This window comes from Zingiber officinale, chromosome 7A (assembly GCF_018446385.1).
Source record: "Zingiber officinale cultivar Zhangliang chromosome 7A, Zo_v1.1, whole genome shotgun sequence".
In the NCBI taxonomy this organism is placed as follows: Eukaryota; Viridiplantae; Streptophyta; class Magnoliopsida; order Zingiberales; family Zingiberaceae; genus Zingiber; species Zingiber officinale.
Window position 1 is genome coordinate 29,002,222 of NC_055998.1, and position 23,212 is coordinate 29,025,433.

At 35.5% G+C, this 23,212-nt stretch overlaps 1 pseudogene; it reads right to left on the reverse strand.

Moving 5' to 3' along the window:
• Positions 1-9,682: 9,682 nt before the first annotated feature.
• LOC122001236 lies at positions 9,683-13,485 on the reverse strand (annotated as a pseudogene).
• Positions 13,486-23,212: the final 9,727 nt, after the last annotated feature.

Sequence of the window (23,212 nt, forward strand, 5' to 3'; positions counted from 1 at the left end):
TTAGGTCTAAGCACGTTGTAGCAGTTACAAAATTGTAACTGCTACAACGTGCTTAGATGTTCGACCACTCGAATGGGAATTAAACTGAATAAGACAAGACAGCAGTAGGTAGTTAAAATATAAATAATAAAAATTATTACTTACATGGGGAAGCACACTACAGATGAACGAGGAATTTTGAAGAAGAAGAATTCACAATATTTGGATAATCTTAGTTATCCATCAAGGTTATTAATGAAAATCCTGTTTGATTTAGGTAATTTGTGATTTCCAAGTAATGATTCATGTATGACACGTTAGTAAAAGGGGCATGCAACCCAGAATCGGAAAACTGAGATTTTTCTTGATTCCGGGGATAACAAAATTTTTTAGCCAATAATATCCTCCGATATTTATACTTTAGGACAAAAATATCCTTAAAATTTTTATAACAAAAATTTTATTTTAAATTATAAAAACTAAACAAAAATTAAAAATATATGTTATTTTATTTAAAAAATTAATTTGTATTTTTAAAAATATAGTAAAATTAAAATAACTTAAAGTTTAAAAAATAATAAAAAAAACGTAAACTTAAAAAAAAAACGTAAACAACTTAAACTTAAGAAAAAAACATAAATTAAAACAAAAAACGTAAAGTTAAAAAAACGTAAAATTTAAAAGGAAAATAATAATAATAATAATATATTAATTCGGTAATAGGGTGTAATACAGTAAAATATTAAATTATGTTATATATTAAAATCTTCAAAATTTTATTATATTATCTTAACTAAATCAAATAATATTAGATTATATATTTTATTTCTTATAATTTTATTATGAGAATATATGATAATAACATAATCAATGTTATATGTGATAATTTAAACTAAATACATTCTAAATATATTGATTTTTTTCCTTATTTGTCTGATAGATTTAGACAAGCTGAGAGAGAATGCTTCGGAGATCGGCGATGCGAGGCGGTGTGGTGGAGTTGATAGGTGAAGATGGTAAAGGGCGAATAAGGAATTTTAAAGGAGGAATCAAAATATTTAAGTTTTTTTTTACAGTGAACTAAAACCTAAATATATTGATTTTTTATATGATCATCTGCCCCGGCCTTGAATCGAAAGCAGATCCTCTAAGGTGGATGGACCACTATATTAATTGATTTGTACGAATCTTATCTGCTAAATACGTAAAATCTATTTAAATCAACCAATAACTTTTTATAATTCTTCAATTGTTGGTATTTTGAGAGCATGAAAATTAAAACGAAGCAAAGCGGTAATCACTCATAGTGCTTTCTTGAAGAAATCGTCGAAGAACCGCCGAAGACGTCGCTGTTGCTGTCGCCGAGAAGATCACCTCACGAAACCTCCTCGAACTCTTTCACGAATCAAATCTCGGCCTCTGGGCGTTCTTCTCTGCTCGCTGATCAACTCCCAAATGATCTCTGGTCACCTCCGCTTCACTCGCACACCTCTTGCCCTTTGGATCTGTGCATGGACGCTGCTTTTATAGGAAGCCTGAGGAAGACGAAGGGGAAAGGACACCCCTTCGTCTCCTTGACGTTTGTAGCAAAGGGACTAACGAAGGAGAACCCTTCGTCTCCAGTAACGTCTCATATCTCCCACTCGTCCAAGTCAATCCATATGGTCACATAGACCATGTTAGTCACATAGACTACAAGGTGATCATGTCACGAAAACCAGAGCGAAATTAGTCACAAAGACTAAATAAGTCACCTAGACTTTATGAGAATCAAGTCACAAAGACCAGAGCAAAATTTAGTCACAAAGACCAAATAAGTCATGAAGACTTTATGAGGATCAAGTCACAAAGACCAGAGCAAAATTTAGTCACAAAGACCAAATAAGTCACAAAGACTTTATGATGATCAAGTCACGAAGACCAGAGCAAAATTTAGTCACAAAGACCAAATAAGAACATCCATTCCATACATTAGGGAAAATGGTTCGTGCGACAGCAAGCACAATAAGCATTCAATTGCTAAGAAGATTGTCACACCTTACTTAGTTGCTCCATAGAACATATCAGAGACATAAATGTCCATAGAACGAATCATAGACATAAATAGCTTGCCTTTACCCCAGATTAAATTATTTATATCATTATGAACATCTCTAATCCCTCATATTGATCATATGTCAAGAGCATGCTCAACATCTCCAATCAAACAAATTATTCACAATTATATTTTATGTACTGAACTAAAAATGTAATCGGTACCAGTGAATAAATGTCATAGATGTAAATCAATCTTAATCTTCCTTTTTAGTTAGAATCTATTCATTCTAATCAGTCGCTTTCCTAGTTATGCTCCATAGACCAAATCATCTATAGCCAATAGGAAACATACTAAAGTAGCAGATACTGATCAGAACTTCAAGTAGATAGCTAAATAGTCACTTAGGCTAAAATTGAGATTAACTTATAATCTCAAGGGTCTCACATAGTAGAGAAGTAGGGATCCATTCTCCTACTATCCTTCTTGTCGCTATAGCATATGTGGTATGAATCACATGCTACGATGTTATTCTCTTTACAAAAAAGAGCGCATGTTTTTTTTTCAAAAATTTAACATCATACAGATTTCGATCTAGACATTCCCAATGTCTAATCCTGAATTCAACATATGAATTCTAATTTGGCCTTAAGCAGATTCAGTAAATGGTTGGTGCATTTACTCCAATCATTACACAAATGATCTCATCTTGACACAAATATCAAGACGACATTAACTTATGGATATGTCTCTATTCACAGCTACATAAGTTGTCCCATAAGCAACGGTCTTACCTCTATTTGTACTTAACAAATAGAAATGATTGCCCATGTGAGTGGACCAATCTCAATCTGCCAACATGCTTATCGAGACTTTTATTCGAATATAACAAAAACATATACACTGAATAGATCATAGCATTTTTCATTTATCAAAATGTCTTTACAATTAGTTACATTCTTCGAAGTCCCAAAGACTTCACATGCCCATGAAATGACTCTTTAGTCAATGGCTTAGTAAAAGGATCAGCAAGCATATTTCGTGTAGGGATGTACTCAAGAATCACCTTTTTGTTGTCAACAATATCCCTTACAAAATTAAATTTAATTTCTATATGCTTGTCTTTGCTATGCTTGTCTTTGCTGTGATATTTGGGATCCTTGGAAAAAGTTATTGCAGCTTGACTGTCACAGTACACTGTAACAGGACTCCCACTGTCCTCAGCAATTCTCAGATGCTTCAGGAACCTTATTAGCCAGACAGCCTTTTGCACAGCCGCTGCACAAGCCACATACTCTGCTTCCATTGTCGACAAGGCTACACAAGTCTACTTCTTGCTGTTCCATGAGATGGCGCCATCATTCAGCAAGAAGACATAGTCAGATGTGGATTTTATGTCATCAAGGTCCCCTGCCCAATCTGCATCTGTGTAGCCACTTAGGCTCATTTCTGATCCTTGGAAATAGAGACAATAATCAGTTGTTCCTTTAAGATATCTGAATATCCTCTTCATCGCTTTCCAGTGTCTCGATCCTGGGTTTGACTGGAAATGACTAACTAAGCCAACAGCATAGCTTATATCGAGATGAGTACACAACATAGTGTACATCAAACTACCAATAGCACTGGCATATGATTTCTTCTTCATTTCGGCTATTTCCTCAGGAGTCTTAGGATACATACTTTTGCTCAAGACAGTACCTTTCGCTATAGGCGTCTATTCAACGTTGCAATCTAACATATTGAAGTGTTGCAGCATCTTAGTGATATAAGCTTCTTGAGGCAAACCCAAAAGCCTCTCTGATCGGTCTCTAACGATCTTCACTTCTAAGATGTACTCTGCTTCTCCCATATCTATTATGTCAAATTGTGATGAAAGCCAACTTTTGACTTCTATCACACACTTTATGTCGCTTCCAGCTATTAGCATATCATCAACATATAATGATAAAATAACAAACTTTCCTTTTTTCTTTCTTAGGTAAACAGAATGATCCTCATTGACCATTTTGAAACCATAAGACAATATTATTTCATTAAATCTTATGTTCCATTGTCTTGACGCTTGCTTTAGACCATATATAGACTTCCGAAGTCTACATACTCTTTTCTCTTGACATTCAGTAACATAACCTTCTAGTTGTACCATATAGATTTTTTCGTCAAGATTATCGTTAAGAAAAGTCATTTTTACATCCATTTGATGTAATTCTATGTCATATTGTGCTACTATAGCTAGGATGACACGTATTGACACAAACTTTACAACTGGGGAGAATGTCTTTTCAAAGGCAGTACCCTCCATTTGGTATATCCTTTTGCAACTAATCGAGCTTTGTATCAATTAATCGATCCATCTGCTTTCCTCTTTACTTTAAGAATCCACTTATTTCCAATAGTCCTTCGGCCCGGAGGAAGATCGACTAAATCCCAAATTTGATTCTTTCTCATTGACTCCATTTCTTCATCTATTGCAACTTTCCATTCTTTTCTAATTGAGCTGCTCAAAGCTTCCTCAACTGTTCGAGGTTCCTCATCGTCAACTGGGAGAACCATCAATGCCTCATTCTCAATATCAAACCTTCTCCGAGGAATAATCTGACGACTATTTCTTCGAAGGTTAGATTGTTGAGAAACTGACTCATTCAGTGGCAAATTACTCCCACTCGGTTGACTAGATTCAGGCATCTCCTGATCTGTTGATAAAGGAACATTATCCTCCTCCTCTGTCTCATATAAAGGAATTGTCTTATCAACTTCACCTTGTATTGGGAACTCAGTTTCTAGAAAAGTAGCATCTCTTGACTCTATTTCAGAGATGTTTCCATCTTATCTCTCACCAATAAAAACATAACCTTTAGAAGTTTCAGAATACCTTATAAAGATACACTTCTTACCTCTGGGTCCTAATTTTTCATATTCGTGAGTCTTATCATGAACGTAGGCAGCTGACCCCCAAGGTCTCAGATTACTCAAATCCAGCTTTCTACCTTCCCAACGTTCATGAGGGGTAGATGGAATTGACTTTGAAGGCACTTTGTTAAGTATATAGGTCGCAACTAATAATGCATCTCCCCAATAGGAGATTGGTAAATTAGCCTGCGCCATCAAATACCTAACCATTTCAAGAAGAGCCCTATTTCTTATTTCAGCAACCCCATTTTACTGTGGAGTTCCAGGGATAGTTAGCTGTCTAATAATCCCTTTCTCATTACACATTGTCTTGAACTGATCAGACAAATATTCTCCTCCACAGTCAGTGCGCAAGGTTTTAACCTTACGTTCCAATTGATTCTCAACTTCGTTCAAGTAACGAATAAAGCAATCCAATGTTTTAGATTTGTGAGAAATCAAATACACATGACCAAAACGTGTGAAGTCATCGATAAATGTAATGAAATAAGAACTCCCATTTCTAGCCTTCATATTCATTGGACCACAAATATCCGAATGAATTAATTGCAATGGTGATTTAACCCTAATAGCCTTACCAAATGATTTTCTAGTCGTCTTTCCCGCAAAACAATGCTCACATATAGACAAGTTAATCTTAGCATGAGTGTCTAATAGGCCCTCCTTAGCTAATCTATTCATTCGTTCTTGTCCTATATGTCCCAATCTAGTATGCCAAATTTCATCATTAACATCAACATTACTAATAAGAGCAATGTTTGAAAAACAACCATCATTATTATTTGGTTCTACATCAAGAACCATAAAACCATTTGTTACAAAACCATACCCAATTAACACAGAGTTAATTCGAAGTTCTACACAACGACTATAAAAATTTACATTGTAACCTAAATCAAGAAGACAAATAACAGAAACCAGATTCCGTCAAATCTCAGGAGCATAAAGGACATCATGTAGAAACAAGGTGCATCCACCACGCAGGTTGAGCTTGCGTGTCAATTCCTTTGACTTCAATTCTTGCATTGTTTCCTACATATATTCATTTGTTGCCAGCTGGTACCCGACAGTACTCCACATATGTAGCTCGATCACGAGCTACGTGGTTCATTGCTTCTGAATCTACAATCCACAAAGGATATGAATCAACTAACAACACTGTACTTGCAACATATTGCTCATGAAAAGAAGACAAAAATGGATCTACCTTTTTAGGCTCAGTACAATCCCGAGCAAAATGGCCCTTCTTGCCACAGTTGAAGCAAGTCAACCTGCTCTTAGGTTTTTGTCCATATTTCTTTCCTTTCTTCTTGATTTGGTTTTTCGCAGCAACAGCATTAGTCTCCTTTCCTTTTTCCTTTCCTTTCCTGAACCATTTGTTCTTATTCTTGGAACCATAACCTTCAACTACAAAAGCTTGACCAGAAATCCTTGCGGATTCAATCCTCTCCACCTCAAGTTCAACATGGCGTGAGACATCAGTGAAAGTCTTGATACTCTCACTATGGGTCAGATTCTGTTTCATCGTTTCCCAAGAATCAGGGAGGGAACGAATGACTACCTTAACCTGTTGTTCATCGGTCAACGCATAACCAGCAGTCTTAAGCTCTTGAATCATGTTACCCATCTCCCTGAGATGTTGGGCCATGGTAACATTCGAGCGCTTTTTACAGCTATCAAACTTAATAGTTAGCTGATGGAGCTTACTCAGACTGACTCCACTGTACTTCTCTCTAAGGGCTACCCAGACAGCATGAGCCGATGGTAATGGCTCATATTTAAATACCAGGTCATTCATCATTGAACTAATCAATATACCCTTAGCAATTGAGTCCTTCCTTTTCCATGCCTTATAGGCATCAATGTCATGTCTGTGTTGTGATGTAGAACCATTAGTTGATTTTTCCATGATTTGATTTACAGCCTCTAGAACTTCTTGTTCCTCTAGAACTTCTTGTTCCTCAAGAACGTATTGTATCTTAAGGTGTCAAATTTTGTAGTTATCCCCATATAATTTCTCACCCTTGTTGAGTTCAACTATGATGTTTTTAGTTGTCATGATCTACATAAATAAATAAATTATTTACTATTTCAGTGTAATTCATATATGTGTAATTATTTATTGACTCAGTGTAAATTAGAGTTAGTTTACAAAATCAAGTGATAACATTGTTTCCACTCATCATTTGTATGTTCTAATCTAATCAACACTGGTCAATCATATTACACACATCCCATCTAATGAACGAATCATTATTAAAATGAACTAATCATTTTTCATATGAACTAATCATATGGATATATGAACAAATCATATCATAAAATGAACTAATCATTTCCAAATTTGTTAACATATAACATAACTTTTTATTATATAATTCTGTTCGTACAAAACGATAGAAATTATTACATGACTCAAAAACTAGATGAGCTTACACTGTTCGTATATAACGACAGTAAATGGAACACTAATAAACTAGATAAGCTAGCACTACTCCCACTAGGATAAATGCTAGAGCAGTGGGTAATTGCATCTCGTTCATCCCAGATTCTTTGATGGGTGGATCAGCCTCAGATGTATCCATCAAATCCATTTCTGGATCTTCTATTACATTCTTGAAGATCCTCCTCTAATTCTTCTGGATCCATCTCTAGATCCTCCTCGGGATTCATGTCTGGATCCTCCTCAAAATCTTCATGATTCATTTCTAGATCCTCTTCAAATTCTTCGAGGTTCATTTCCAGATCATCTTCAGATTCTTCAGGATTTGGATCCTCCTCTAAATCTTCAGAATCTATTTCTGGATCCTCCTCAGATTCTTCGAGGTCCATATATTCGGGATTTGGATTCTCTTCAGATTCATCAGGACCTCATTCCAAATGAAGTAACTGTCTGCACATCTCTGAATATGAGATGTACCCATCATACTCATCCCAAAGTTGGAATGCTATCTACCTTAGATGTTCTGATAATGAATAAACCAGATACCATCTTCTTTCTGTTTCTTGAACTGGATACCCTTCTTGCTCAAGATTCCAGAACAACCAATCGAGCCGACCAATAAGCCTACCGACTCCGTGATCCGGGTCATATTCCAGCTTCTTGATCTCCTCCCATAGCTCATGTTGTCGTTCATAGCGACCAGTCATCGTGTATATTGTTCTTTGTATCTGGAATTGAAAATCATGATGTTAGTACAAAACTGATAGACCAATAACAAAAATCGGTCTAATTCAATTCCCACATATAGAACAAAATATACATAATACACAAGTAATTAAGAAAAATAAATTTCCTTATTTTGGGGAGTCTATGTGACTGACACATAGGATCGGTCTATCAGGAATCTGGATCTTAAGCTTAGTCTATTGTCCTCATTAGAACTATTCTAATTGGACCTATGTTCTGTTATTGTTTAAGCTCATTTGAGTTAATCTCAGACTTATTAATCAAACTCAGGTTCGTTTGATTCGTCAAATTGCTTATTGGATTAAGTCTGACCCATGAGAATAAATCTAATATTTTTTTGATCAAATCTGACACAACAGAACTAATCTGATCACATTTGATCAGTCCAACTTCTGTATCAAACTCACCCCAATTGATTTAATAATAAACCGAACCGGTTAAACCAATAAATAATTTGAACCAGCTTTATGTATTATTGAATCAAACTGATATGCTTAAATCAACTAATAATTTAAATCAGATCTAGGTTTGATTGATCAAGTTGGTAGGGTTCTATTTTCATAAATTGAACCACAAATTAATTAAATATTTATTTATTTTAATTAATTAAATACATATAGGTATGTATTATTAATTAATAAATAAATATTTAATTAAATATTAATTGTTGTGCATGATCATGAAGAAGCAAAGAAAAAAACATGCATGCACTCTTTAGTTTTTATACACGTTTTTTTTAATTCTTTACTGTGCTTCGTCAAATGAGCACTGTTCATCCCTCTTTTTTTCTAATCGATTCATGAATCGATTCAATATATGAGTGAGGCACTCTGCCGTCAATTGAATCGATTCAATTCCTTATTCAATCGATTCAAATATTTGAATCGATTGAACAATCGATTAAAACAAAAAAAAACATGTATTGTTCATCTTCTTCGCGACAGAAAAAAAAACAGCGAGTTATTCTCACGTCGATTTTCATGCTTTCAAAACCATGATTTCGTGCTCTGATACCATTGTTGGTATTTTGAGAGCATGAAAACTAAAACGAAGCAAAGCAGTAACCACTCACAGTGTTTTCCCGAAGAAATCGTCGAAGAACCGCCGAAGACATCGCTGCTGCTGTCGCCGAGAAGATCACCTCATGAAACCTCCTCGAACTCTTTCACGAACCAAATCCCGACCTCTGGACGTTCTCCTCTGCTCGCTGATCACCTCCCAAATGATCTCTGGTCACCTCCGCGTCACTCGCACACCTCTTGCCCTTTGGATCTGTGCTTGGACACTGCTTTTATAGGAAGCCTCAGGAAGACGAAGGGGAAAAGACGTCCCTTCGTCTCCTTGACATTTGCAACAAAGTGAGTAACGAAGGGGACCCTTTGTCTCCCGTAACGCCTCACATCAACTCCATAAAGAGATCCTGCTTGCCTTGAATCGGTCTGAAAACATAAAGCACCTTTCCGATAATATAGCAAAAAAACAAAAAAAAAAAAACGCCCTCGTTAAAAAAACACGCCCTATTGATTTTCGCTCTATTTATATTCCAGTAATGACGCCATACATCATACCAACAAATACCACATTGCAATAAATTGCTGGACCAGTACAAAATTTTAAATGATCGACAATGACCACGTGACCACGTGCGTATTGGCCAACGACCGAACTGTGAACCTGTTTATTAATTAAGTATCAATGATGGAAATAAAGCATCACATTGTATCTTTAGGTAACATCAATGATCACAGGCCTATGCTGCCGGAAGAAAAGACTCATGTAATTGACCCAAAATAGTTGGAAGAGCAGTATCACAGGCCTATGCCGATGGATTGGCAGGCATGGGAGGTGTGTCAGCATATTTCCAATTTGATGGCTCAAAACTACCGTATGACCTAGAACCTGCAACCTCTTCTTCCCGCACTGCATCAGATAGTTCTTCCGAATCCTCCTTTGCGAGCTTTACCTTCAAAGACTCAATGTTTACATCCAAGTTCTTCACCTTGGTTGTACCTGAGAGGTCAAAATAGAATCATCAATTAAATCAATCAAGAATTTCATGGCACTCTTAGATGTTTAAAGACAAACAAGAATTTCAAATATATTATAGTAATAGAAGTTCTGCGTGCATGTAAAAGCCAAAGTTTTAACAAATTCTTTATCAGATCAAAGGATAAGACTATCTAGAAACTAGGCATAAATTCAGCATATTCCCATGAAATGACTTGGGTATGATCTTTTACAGGATGATTTCTGAAGACACTATCTGCAGATAACAGTAGCTGATAATGAAAATTCATGAAGTTTAGTCCTACTCATTTTCTCAATGATGTTATCATCTGGAGATTACCAGGAGGAAAAATGATAACCTCATGAACCTTTGTAAGTGACTTCAAGTTAAATTTTGAATAAGAGCTAAAGAGGAGACTAGAATCATTTTTTTCTGAGCCATCATTTCTGATCCATCACGACCATCTCCAAGGCTTCCAAGATTTACTGGAAGTATGGCGGTAGATTCTGCTATGAGTAAAACTTCTCCTGTCATTGACTAAATAAGCTTTATCTGCAACAACCCAACTACCTTTTTCTTGTAAATTACTAATGACATCCAATTTTATAATCTCTCGATACCAAGCGAAGACTTACCCGTTCTGTAGCTAAAGTTCTATATGCAATTTAAGATTTGTTTACAAAATTTTAAAAGGGAAGGATGCAATATTGGTCCATTCATAAGGACACTTAGTTTAAAAAATCTCTGCATAATGCAGAATTTCAATCTACTTTACCAAACATTTTTTATCGACAGCATGCATCAACCTTTGGTAAAATAGCTCTTATATGAAAAGACCAAACTCTCAAGACAAATTTTCATATAGAAACAATGATCAATGTTAATAACAGAAAATGGAAGTGAAAGATTAGGGGATGAAGATTAAAAAACTAGGAAAGGGCGCAAATAGCTCAAGAACACTGCATGCAAATATCTCTAATAGAATATTCATATAACAAAAATTCTACAACGAGAAACTGTAAAAATAGATATAGGAAAATAATTTAATTTTTCCTAAGAAGATCTCTACAGAGGCCAAAAGAACTAAGATTCTTTTTTTTTCATTTAAAGAAATTAACCTCTTCTTTCACCTAGCTAAAGGAACTAAATTCATTCCAATTAAGAAATAAATTAACTAGACTAGGGAATAGGTACCATTGCAGCAATTTGTGTGTTTGTCTGTGTGGCTCTGCACGCTTGCTTACATGATCCAAATAATTGATGGTCATCAATTATTGAAATCCCAGAGCGAATTATAAGTACTTTTATCTAATTTAGATAGATAGCAGAGTATAATAGGTGAGACTGCAACATTAACCAAGAAACGAAAGGTAGATGGGCCAAATCTTCAGTTATCTCACCTTTTGGAGTGATCACAATGTTAGAACATCTAAACGTGAAAGAGTATTATAATAAACTATTCCATTCTCAATCAACTAGACATAAAGCATTTTACAGATTAGAATATAATAGTAACATCACTGCTTCAATGGAAATTGCAATATTGATGTGTGCAAACAATTCCTTACCAGGAATAGGAACCACATCATCACCTTGGTGGAGAACCCAAGCCAAAGCAAGTTGAACAGGGCTGCAGCGATGTTTCTTGGCCAGATTCTCCACTCACAGATAAAGAACTTTGTTCTTTTCCAAATTCTCACCACTGAATCTTTCGATATTAGTCTAGTGACATCAAAGAAAAGGTAGAAATTTAACATTAGCAACTAGCATGTTGTCATCCATTTATGAAAAAATCACCTACTTCAATTTGCTAAAATGTTCAAGGTATGTTGTAGATGATGAGAGTGGATACCATATTTGTATCTGAAGGCAAATTCTCAGTGACTCCTCTACCAGCGAAAAACCCTCGTCCAATAGGGCTGTATGGAACTATTCCAATGCTGAGTTCCCTACATGAACATTTGAGGAAAAATGAGTATTAAAAATTCCAGTACTACAAAAGTAGCCCATGATACTAAAATAGGGTTAGCTAGTGCAAAATGATATGCTCCCTTATGCATCTTTGAGGTAGAAGTTAAAATGCAGGACATAGCATTTGCCTCTATGTGCCAATATATAAGTTAAAATTAGAAGACATGCTGTGAGAATGTTTGATGCTTCACACCCTTAAAATAATTGTATTGCCAAAACTACATAGATTGGTCATTAGCTCGCAGGAAGTTGGACAACTAAAGTAATTAGACCTGCAAAGTGGGACTATCTCTGGCTCAATATCACGAGTCCAAAGAGACCATTCCATTTGAATTGCAGTAATTGGATGCACAGCATGAGCACGTCTGATAGTGTTTGGACTAGCCTCAGACAGCCCAATATACTTCACTTTTCCTTCTTCCACCAACTTCTTGAGCTCCCCCATCTGCTCAACCAAATAAATAGCATGAGCCACTACATCTCAAATTTCAGAAGAACTATGTAGCAGACACGATTTTTAGAGTCAACTTACAGTCTCCTCTATCGGAACAGTCTTATCAATTCGGTGTTGGTAGTAAAGATCAATGTAATCCACTCCGAGTCGCTCGAGGCTTTCTTCACAACAAGCACGCACATACTCAGGCTTACCATTGACCACCACACCTTTTTCATCAAAACCTACAATCCCAAACTTTGTGGCTACTTGGATCTTTTCACGCGGCAATTGCTTCAAGGCCTAAACAAATATGTCAAACAGTATCAATTTCTCTTCATTCAGCACGATCTTTACCCCAGGCGAGAAATGTAGCGACGAGATACAAAACCTTCCCCAGCAAAATCTCATTTGTGTGGGGTCCATAGACATTGGAGGTGTCGAAGAAGGTGATGCCCCTGTTGAAAGCATGCTTGATGATGGCAATGCCAGCTTCTTCACTGACAGGGGAATTGTACACGCCGGTGAGACCCATGCACCCAAACCCTAGTTTAGAAACCTGGCGTGGCCACAACAAATTGGAGTGGAAAAAAAAAAGATCTTTCGGGAAATTGCAACAAAAAAATAATAATAAATAAAAAACACGATCCATGAAGGAAGGGAAGATGAACCTCGAATCCATGGCTGCCCAACTTCACTCTGGGGATCTGGACTTGGACCTGCTCCGCCATTGCTTGAATGTGAAGATTGTTGGGGATAACGGGAATCACCTGCATTGATAAGGCCCTGGCAGAGAGATCGATCGATTTTATAGGGTTTGGGAAGGGTCCAGAATTGGGTTGTTGGTTCCATGGAGAATTCGGTCGCTGGGTTGTGAGTCGTTAAAGCAACTGGTGCGGAACTGAGGTAAGCAGGGACCTCATGCAAGGTTTACGATGGGTAGAGACGTCTGACGGTGGTGCGGCAGTGAGGTAAGCAAGGACTTCATAAATATTTTATAAATATATATTTTTAAAAAATCTTATAAAATTTAAAATCTTAATTTTACACCTATACATATTAGCCCAAGCAATTCACATTAAAAATTCACAATTTCTATAAAAAAAATACATATATCATCGTAAATTCATAATCCAATTTTAAAATTCTGTTACCTTCTGATCAACTTGATCAAGCCACGGACTAATCCACCCAGTCTTCCGATCTGTGTAAGCTAATCCATTTAAATTGGCTTTTAAATGGATTAATAAAATTTTAACCCAATATATTTACATTATTTGATAGATTGATCAATTTGATGAGTTTATTTAAATTGACGGAGTACGATTATGGTTGTAAATCAAATTCAGTTATACACCCTTTAATTTGAACTTACCAAAAAAGCCTCAACATTTTTTTAATAAAAACCTTCTAATTTTTAAAATCTCAAGTAAAAAATACTTTATTTTAATATTATTATAATAGATATGATCAGGGTTGTTATAGCGTATTAGAGTAAATCAGTACAATTTATCTTACTTGTTGCTTCTCTCTGTCTATTCGCTCTTCATTTGACATGTAGTTATAAAAATTTATATTTTTAGAAGTTGCGATTGTAGTTAATATATGTGTTGGTTTTATTTTATCCTTTCAATATCAAATATATAATAATAAAATAATGTATTACCATGAGCCTTAAATAGAAGGGTATAAAATTTATTTAGAAAAATAAAATTGAGCAAATCCATGTTTGGGGAAAAAAATTAAAAGGTCACTTGCCCTAAAATACTATTTTAATATTATTGTTGTAACAATGTGGATTAAAAACACTACAATCTATTCAAAATTATTATAAATAATTTTGATCAAACTATTGCCTTCATAATAACTACTATTTTGTTCAAATATTATTGTATTTGCAGTAATTTTTAATGAAATTACTATAACGTGGAATAATTTTTATCAAAGACTATTATAACTAGTAGAACAATTTTGATCAAAATTACTATAACTTGAAATAGTTGATCAAAATGGCTTTATGTTAAAATAATTATTAAACCATAGTTGTTATAATGTTCTTATTTGTGATTTTACTATGTTATAGTAGCTACGAAATCATAGCTACTATAATGTTCTGGTCTAACTATATTATAGCAGCTATGATTTAGTAGTTTGCAGTAGTTATGATTTAATAACTGCTATAACATTCTGTTTAGCAAGTTATAGCAACTACGATTTGATAACTACTACAATATTCTAATTTAACTATGGTGTAGCAGCTATGATTTGATAACTACTATAATGTTCTAGCCTAACCACATTATAAAAGCTACTATTTGGTTGTTATTACAACGTTCTAGTCAACACGTTATATCAGTTACGATTTCGTAACTAATACAACATTCTGGTCTAACCACATTGAAGCAACTACAATTTGGTAGCCACTACAATGTTCTGGTTAGTATGTTGTAGCTGCTATGATTTGGTAGCTGCTACAATGTGGTGGTCAATTTTGGTGTAGAAAGTACCAGACTCAAGTTTTGATAATAGTAAAGGGTTTAAAGTTAAGGGTTATTGTGGTTCTAGTAAATCTGACCAAGTGTACAGGAAAATTCTAAGCAATTAGATTAAGAAGCTTTGTAGAATTTATAGGATTTGGATCAAGTCCCATTAGATCTATCTAAAGTGATCAATGAGTTTTATCTGAAATTTATTAATGAAGTTAGAAGATTTAAAATTTTGAAACTTGAATATGGAGTGAAAGAGGAAAGTGTAAAAAAGATAGATATAATGTGCAACTTGATTCATGTCAATTGACCCGTAGGTTGAATTTTTGAAAATAGATTATGTACGACTGAAAAAGTCTTAAATCTAAGACTTTAGAGAACAGTGAAATAGAGAAGTACTTACAAGATTTGGATTGGCTTATATCAAAACTGGTTAAAACTATTAATAAGTTTTGTCTAAACTGATGAACATAAAAAAATTTGAAATTCTGAAAAATAGACATGGAGGGAAAGAGGAGAGGGTAGAGAAGGTATAAAAGACGTGTAATCCTGCAATCCTGGTTCTAAGTCTCCAACATAAAATTATGAGTGTTGGTTTTAAAGGATCGGTATCATCGTGGTGTTATTTTATAAAATTCAACATCACTACATTAGGAAAATTACAATACAATAATGCTAATTTTGAAGGGTAGAGATTTGTGGTGCTATTTTATAAATATCATCACCATCGTCTTGAAAAAATCACAATATATTTGTTCGAGTTTTAAAAGATCATGACTTCATGACCATTATAGTGTTGTTTTATAAATATTGATACGACAAATAGATGTGAGTGTGGAAGTCAAACGGATCGGAGGGACGTGATAGTCAAAATCCTAAGGGGTGTGGCGATCAAAGTCTCGAGGGACTTGGCGGTCAAAGTACCAAACAAGTTAACTTGAGCGAACGGACCTCAGGCTAGCCTGTAGAGGAAGATCACGAAGCTTAGCCTAAGCCCTTAAGGAGAGAGAGACAATAGGGGCACAATTCCTAGAGTCCTGGTCGAATCCTTGTAAAAAACCACTCAGACAACCCCGAGTTCAACTGGACTTACTAGACGAGCAAGGAGGAACCACCAGATGGATTGAATCATTAACAGTCAACTCAATCGCACTGATACTTAGTCTCTTATAGTCGATCAGACTTTTTGGAAGTGGAAGTCCAATCGCATAACAAAAAGGACAAGGCCATTGTAGAAATATCACTAGAATCTATCAAGGCCTTAAAGCCTCGAAAGGCCCACCGCTAAGGGATAATAGCCAATAGCCCATCGGCCAAATGGCTCTCGGTACAATTTTGCAAAGACAGCAGGATGCCAATATGGTTGCCTTTGTTTTAGTAACATGTCTCATTATTCATGCTAAGAAAAACAACACTATATATAAGAGATCATTTCTTCCCATGCACACAAGTGCTCCCATTTGCTATTCACTATTCCTCATCAATGTCCTTTGATTACCGCTACTCAGCCCCCTCACTAACTTGAGTATCGGAGTGACGGGATTTCACCCCAACTCGTCTATTGACGTCTTCTTCCTCCTTTGTTTTGTTGTGACATGGTAGGCCCACTCATAGCTTGGAATTTCCTCTCAAGGTTTTCTTGCGGTCAGTAGGCAAGCCATCTAATTAACGGTCCATCTTCACCAACTATAGATAGGAAAAAATTTGGCGTCATTTGTAGGAACTATACCTGATTCTACAACGTAGACATGGAAGATGCTAAAAAGTTCACAGTCGTCACCTTGTCGCAAGAAGATCTTGACCTATTAGTGGCACTACAAAAAAAAAAATAGATATTTAGGGGTGAATTTTTAGGAAAAAAACAAATTCATCATAAATTTGTGATGAATTTTGTGACGAAAACAAAATTCATCACCAATTATCAACGAAATTAGTAACGAAAATAGATTTTCACAAAATAGCAGTAAATAATTTTTTGTGGCAAAATTCATTGCTAATTAGTGTCGAAATATACCATTCGTTGCAATATATAGAAAATCTGCAACAAAAAAAACTTCACAAAAGTTTTCACTAATCTAGCAAATATTGCAACAAATTGGTAACAAAATAGGATTCGTCACAAATTGGTGACAAATTTCAAAATTTGTCGTAAATTTGGGATGAATTTACATATTTGTCCCAAAATTCTAACTTTTAAAAAATCAAAATAAATGTGTCCTAAAATTAGAAGATTGTCCTAGAGAGCTCGGAATGACATGAAATAAGTTTCTATGTATTCGTATCGATCTCCTGATCACATTAATGGTCTCAAATATCTAATATAATTTTTTATAATTAAATCAAATTTATAAATCCTATTACTTAGTGAAAAAGAGTTAGAATTTGAAAATGTTAAAGACATTTTTGTTAGGATCTTAGATGGCTAGAGGGGGGGGTGAATAGCCTCTTAAAAACTTAAACACAAATTTCTACAAAGAAACTTGTTAGCACAGCGGAATTAGGAAACTAAAACAAGGAGGAAACAAGCACACTAACACAAGGATTTACGAGGTTCGGGGATAACTTGCCCCTACTCCTCGGCGTGTCCGTAAGGTGGACGACCCCTCGATCTTCGGTAGATCGCACCCCGGAAAAATTCCGGCTAAAGATCCTCCTTCTCGGTGGAGCAACCTCTCCACAAAGTCTCAAGAAATATATATGTTAAAGCACAAGACTTACAGAGCTCGGTGGCAAAGAAGAATGAACTAATGCTTACAACCACGCGAGGATCAGTGAAAAACAGAGAACTCACAGACAGCAGTTTCTCACCCGAGAGCTCAAGAACTTAGCACACCTCAACGATCAACAGAACTTTCTTGCTTTCTTACTTGCTTGTTGTTCTTTCCTCTCGCTTTTTACTGCTTCTTAAGCCCCTGTCCTCTGCTGTCACGGATCGTGGTCAATCTGCACAGAATCATCGCTGCAGTCAATCCCTCTTCCTCCTTACTGGTTCTCTGAACTCACACCAATGAAATCACAGTCGAACCAATCACCGTGAGTCAAGCGGATCGCAGCCGGATCACACCAGTAGCCGTTGATGCCTCAAATGCACCATGCGCCGCGAATCACAGCAGAAAGGCCATTTGTCGTATTCCTCTTATGGACTTAATTTGAAATTAGGCTTAGAATGATACCTGTGATCCTGCAAACTCAAAAGCTAACAGCACAGAGGGTTATATGAATCAGGCAGATCAAATGCGGTGGAGGAATCGCAGAACATCGGGTGTGTGTGGATCGATCACGGATCGATCCATGGACCGATCGGGACATATCCGATCGATGCTCACTGATCGATCGGTGAGACCGATCAGTGGCTCAGTGATCGGCCGGGGACCGATCCCCGCCTTCTTTCTTCGCAATATCATCTCCGATCGGTCTCCAAGACCGACAGATTCACCTCGATGTGCATCGAGTGTTTCGATCGGTCTGGGCGATCAGATTACCGCAGCTCTTGGTGATCCATGAAACTTAGTTTCCTTTGGATCGGTCGACGACCGATCCACTATCTTATGTGTCACTGGATGGTCTGCCGATCGATCCAATGTACCATGGAATGTCCACTTAGGTCCCTTTCGACCTAATCGGAGAACAAACTACGAGCCTTCTCCGGCTTCGTCCGGTCCGAGAACGAGCTACGAGCCCTTTCGACCTAGTCCGGAACGAGCTACGAGCCCTCTCGACTTCGTCAGTGGAGACGAGCTCGAGCCCTCTCGCCTAGTGCGGAGAACGAGCTACCGAGGCCCTCTCCGATTTCGTCGGTCCAGAACGAGCTACGAGCCCTCTCGCCTGGTCAGGAGAACAAGCTATCGAGCCCTCTCCGACTCCGTCCGGTCTAGAGCCCTCTCCGACCTCCTCGGCCTAGTCCAGAGAACGAGCTACCGAGCCCTCTCCGACTTCGTCAGGTCCAGAGAACAAGCTACCTAGCCCTCTCTGACCTAGTCCGGAGAACGAGCTCTCTCCGACTTCGCATGCCAAGTTTCCAATTTGGACTTTTCCCTTCCACTTGATCAACCTTGATCATTAATCAAACCGAGTTTAATCAACATCTGATACAAACTTAAATCCGTGTCAACATCAAAACAACAGCCAGGTCAAACTGTATCAACAATTTTGATATCCAAAAATTAATGAATTAAATGTATTGTGTCATATTCATGTTTGAGGCCATCAATGTGATTAGGAGATTGATACGAGTACATAAGAATTTATTTCATGTCATTCCGAGCTCTCTAGGGTCATCTTTCAATTTTAGAACTTTTTTTTTTAATTTTTAAAAAATAAGAATTTTTGGGCGAATCTAGAAATTCATCCAAATTGGCAATGAACATCCAAATTCATCTCAAATTTGGGACAAATTTCCAAATTCATCCTAAAACTCTAATTTTTCAAAAATTAAAATAAATGTGTCCTAAAATTAGAAGATGATCCTAGAAAGCTTGGAATGACATGAAACAAGTTTTTATGTGTTTGTATAGATCTCTTGATCATATTCATGGCCTCAAATATCTAATATATTTTTTTCATAATTAAATTAATTAGGTCAAATTTATAAATCCTTTGACTTAGTGAAAAATAGTTAGGGTTTAAAAATGTTAAAGTCATTTTAATATTCAAAAATTAATGAATTAAATATATTAGGTGAAATTCAAGTTTGAGGTTATCAATGTGATTAGAAGATTGATACAAGCACATAGAAAATTATTTTATGTCATTTCGAGCTCTCTAGGTCATCTTCCAATTTTAGAACGTATTTATTTAGATTTTAAAAAAAATTAAAATTTTTGGATGAATCTAGAAATTCATCCCAAATTGGCAACGAACTTCCAGATTTGTTCCAAATTTGGGATGAATTTCTAAATTTGTTCTAAAATTCTAATTTTTCAAAAATCAAGATAAATGCGTCCAAAAAAAAAGAAGATGATCTTAGAAAGCTCGTAATAACATGAAATAAGTTTCTATGTATTTATATCAATGATCAAATTAATGGTCTCAAAAATTAATTTCACTAACTATACTGAGGTTCATAAATTTTTAGAATAAGAATTAGATATTTATTACTCATTTATGTTAAAAAAAAAAATTATAAACCTTAGTATATTGGGTAAAAAATAATGTTTAAAGCTATTAATATGATCAACAGAACAATACGAACAAATAGGAATTTATTTCATGTCATATCGAGCTCTCTAAGGTCATCTTCCAATTTTAGGAAACCTTACTTTATTTTTAAAACATAGAATTTTGGGACAAATTTAGAAATTCGTCCTAAATTTGGGACAAATCTGAAAGTTCATCACAAATTTGGGATGAATTTCCAAGTTCATCCCAAATTCTGATTTTTCAAATATCAAAATAAATTCATCCTAAAATTAGAAGGTGACCCTACAGAGCTTGAAATGATATAAAACAAGTTCATATGTGTTCGTATCGATCTCCATCTCCTGATCACATTAAAGGCCTCAAATATCTAATATAATTTTTTCATAATTAAATTAATTAGATCAAATTTATAAAACATATGACTTAGTGAAAAAGAGTTAGGGTTTGAAAATGTTATAGTTATTATGATATCCAAAATTAATGAATTAAATGTATTGTATGAAACTTATGTTTGAGGTCATCAATGTAATCAGGAGATTGATACAAGTACACAAGAACTTGTTTCATGTCATTCTGAGCTCTCTAAGGTCATCTTCCAATTTTAAAATGTATTTATTTTGAGTTTAAAAAAATTAGAATTTTGGGACGAATCTAGAAATTTGTTCCAAATTGGCGACAAACTTTCATATTAGTCCCAAATATGGGACGAATTTTTAAATTCGTCCCAAAATTCTGATTTAAAAAAAATAAAATAAATGTATCCTAAAATTGGAAGATGACCTACAGAGATTGGAATGATATGAAATAAGTTTTTATATATTTATATCAATCTCCTAATCACATTAATGACCTCAAATATCTAATATAATTTTTTTTATAATTAAATTAATTAGATTGAATTTATAAATCCTATGACTTCGTGAAAAAGAATTAGGGTTTGAAAAAGCTACGATTATTTTGATATCCAAAAAATAATAAATTAAATGTATTGAGTAAAATTCATATTTGAGACCATCAATGTGATCAGGAGATCTATATGAGCACATAGAAACTTATTTCATGTCATTCTGAGCTCTCTATAGTCATCTTCCAATTTTAAAATATATTTATATTGATTTAAAAAAAACATAATTTTGGGATGAATTTGGAAATTCATCCAAATTGATGACGAACTTCCAAATTCATCCTAAATTTGGGATAAATTTAGAAATTCGTCCCAAAATTTTAATTTTTCAAAAACCAAAATAAATGTGGCCTAAAAATGAAAGATGACCCTAGAGAGCACGAAATGACATGAAACAACTTTCTATAAGTTCGTATCGATCTTTTGATCACATTAATGGTCTCAAACATTAATTTCACCAACTATATTGAGGTTCATAAATTTTTTGAATAAGAATTAGATATTTATTACTCATTCATGTTAAAAAATTTATAAACCTCAATATATTGGGTAAAAATAATGTTTGATGCTATTAATATGATCAGAAAAATGATATGAATTTATAAGAATTTGTTTTATATCATTCCGAGTTCTCTAAGATCATCTTCCAATTTTAGGAAGCATTACTTTATTTTTTAAAAAAAATAGAATTTTAGGATGAATTTAGATTGGAACAAATTTCCAGATTCATCCCAAATTTGGGATGAATTTTCATATTCATCCCAAAATTCTGATTTTTCAAAAATAAAAATAAATGCGTCTTAAAATTGGAAGATGACCCTAGAGATCTTGGAATGACATGAAATAAGTTTCTATATGCTCGTATCGATCTCTTGATCACATTAACAACCTCAAATATCTAATATAATTTGGGGCGGGGATGTTAGTACTCTAAGATAGTTTTGATGTAATCAACCAAATCAAGTTAGGTGTTGTTATATTTTGATATCCTATGTCTAAGTGTGTAGGAATGTAGGAGCATAGGAAGTCGAGCGAAAGACACAGCTAGCAAAAAGGATAACACGGGAGAGAGTCGACGGGATCGGTGCGTTCGAGGGACAAGGTACTATGAAAGAGTATGCTGACGAATGAGAAGAAGGTGCGCGGCGTTTTCGAGGGACGAGAAGCAGAAGGTTGCTCAAGAAGGCTGAAAATGGGTTCGAGTTAGCCCTATTCCGAATGGCTGAAATCACCGAAGCGAGCGGAACCAGAGCGGAAGACCCAGATTGAAAAGTCAACAGGAGGTTTACTTTTGGGTCCAGATGCCCAGACCTGGTCTGAGCCCCTTGATCACTTGGGCGCCCCCGGGTCACCTCACCTAGTGAATGCTGGCTCAAACCAGTCTGGGCTCGAACCCTAAACTCTTCCAGGTGCCCAGACCAGAAATATTATCGAAACGCGCACTGTCACTATCCGGTGCGATGTGGATAAAATTCTATCCATGTCCAAGCACTTGGAACTCTTCCAGACACCCCGATCAGGGCTATAAATATGGTTGTGATCCCAGATGCTAAATAACACTGAAAAAGATAGAGAAAACACTTGTGAACGTTCTACCTTTTGTTTAGCTTTGCATTTGAGTGCTTTAACTGCTGTAAGAGACTTTTCCGCCTGAAGGAGATTTGATAGTGAGTTTACTTGCCTTAGATTAGCAATCCCCTGATTGTAAATCAAGTAACTCTTTCTGTGCCTCTTTCTCTTGTTTAGTTAGTTCGTTAATTCTTTTATGCAAGTGTTTGTTTTAATCAAGCTGTAAAGTTTGATAAAGTTTTTTTTTTGAATTTATTGTATAGGGCTATTCACTCTCCTCTAACCGACCGCCAAGGGACCTACAATTGATATCAAAGCAAGGACGCTTCAAGAGGACTAACCGTTAATCGAAGCACAAGAGATGACCGAATCGAGCATCTATCCACCTAAGTTTGAAGGAGAATTCATGACTGGAAGAAAAAGATGGAGGTATTGTTTAAGACATATTTTGATTTATTACTAATTATGAAATTTGATTTTATAGCAGTAGAGGGCAAAGAAGAATATCAATGGACGAAAAAAGAGCAAGCCGACTTTGTGATAAAGGGCAAACCAGAGTTTCATCTACTTAGCATTTTACCACCT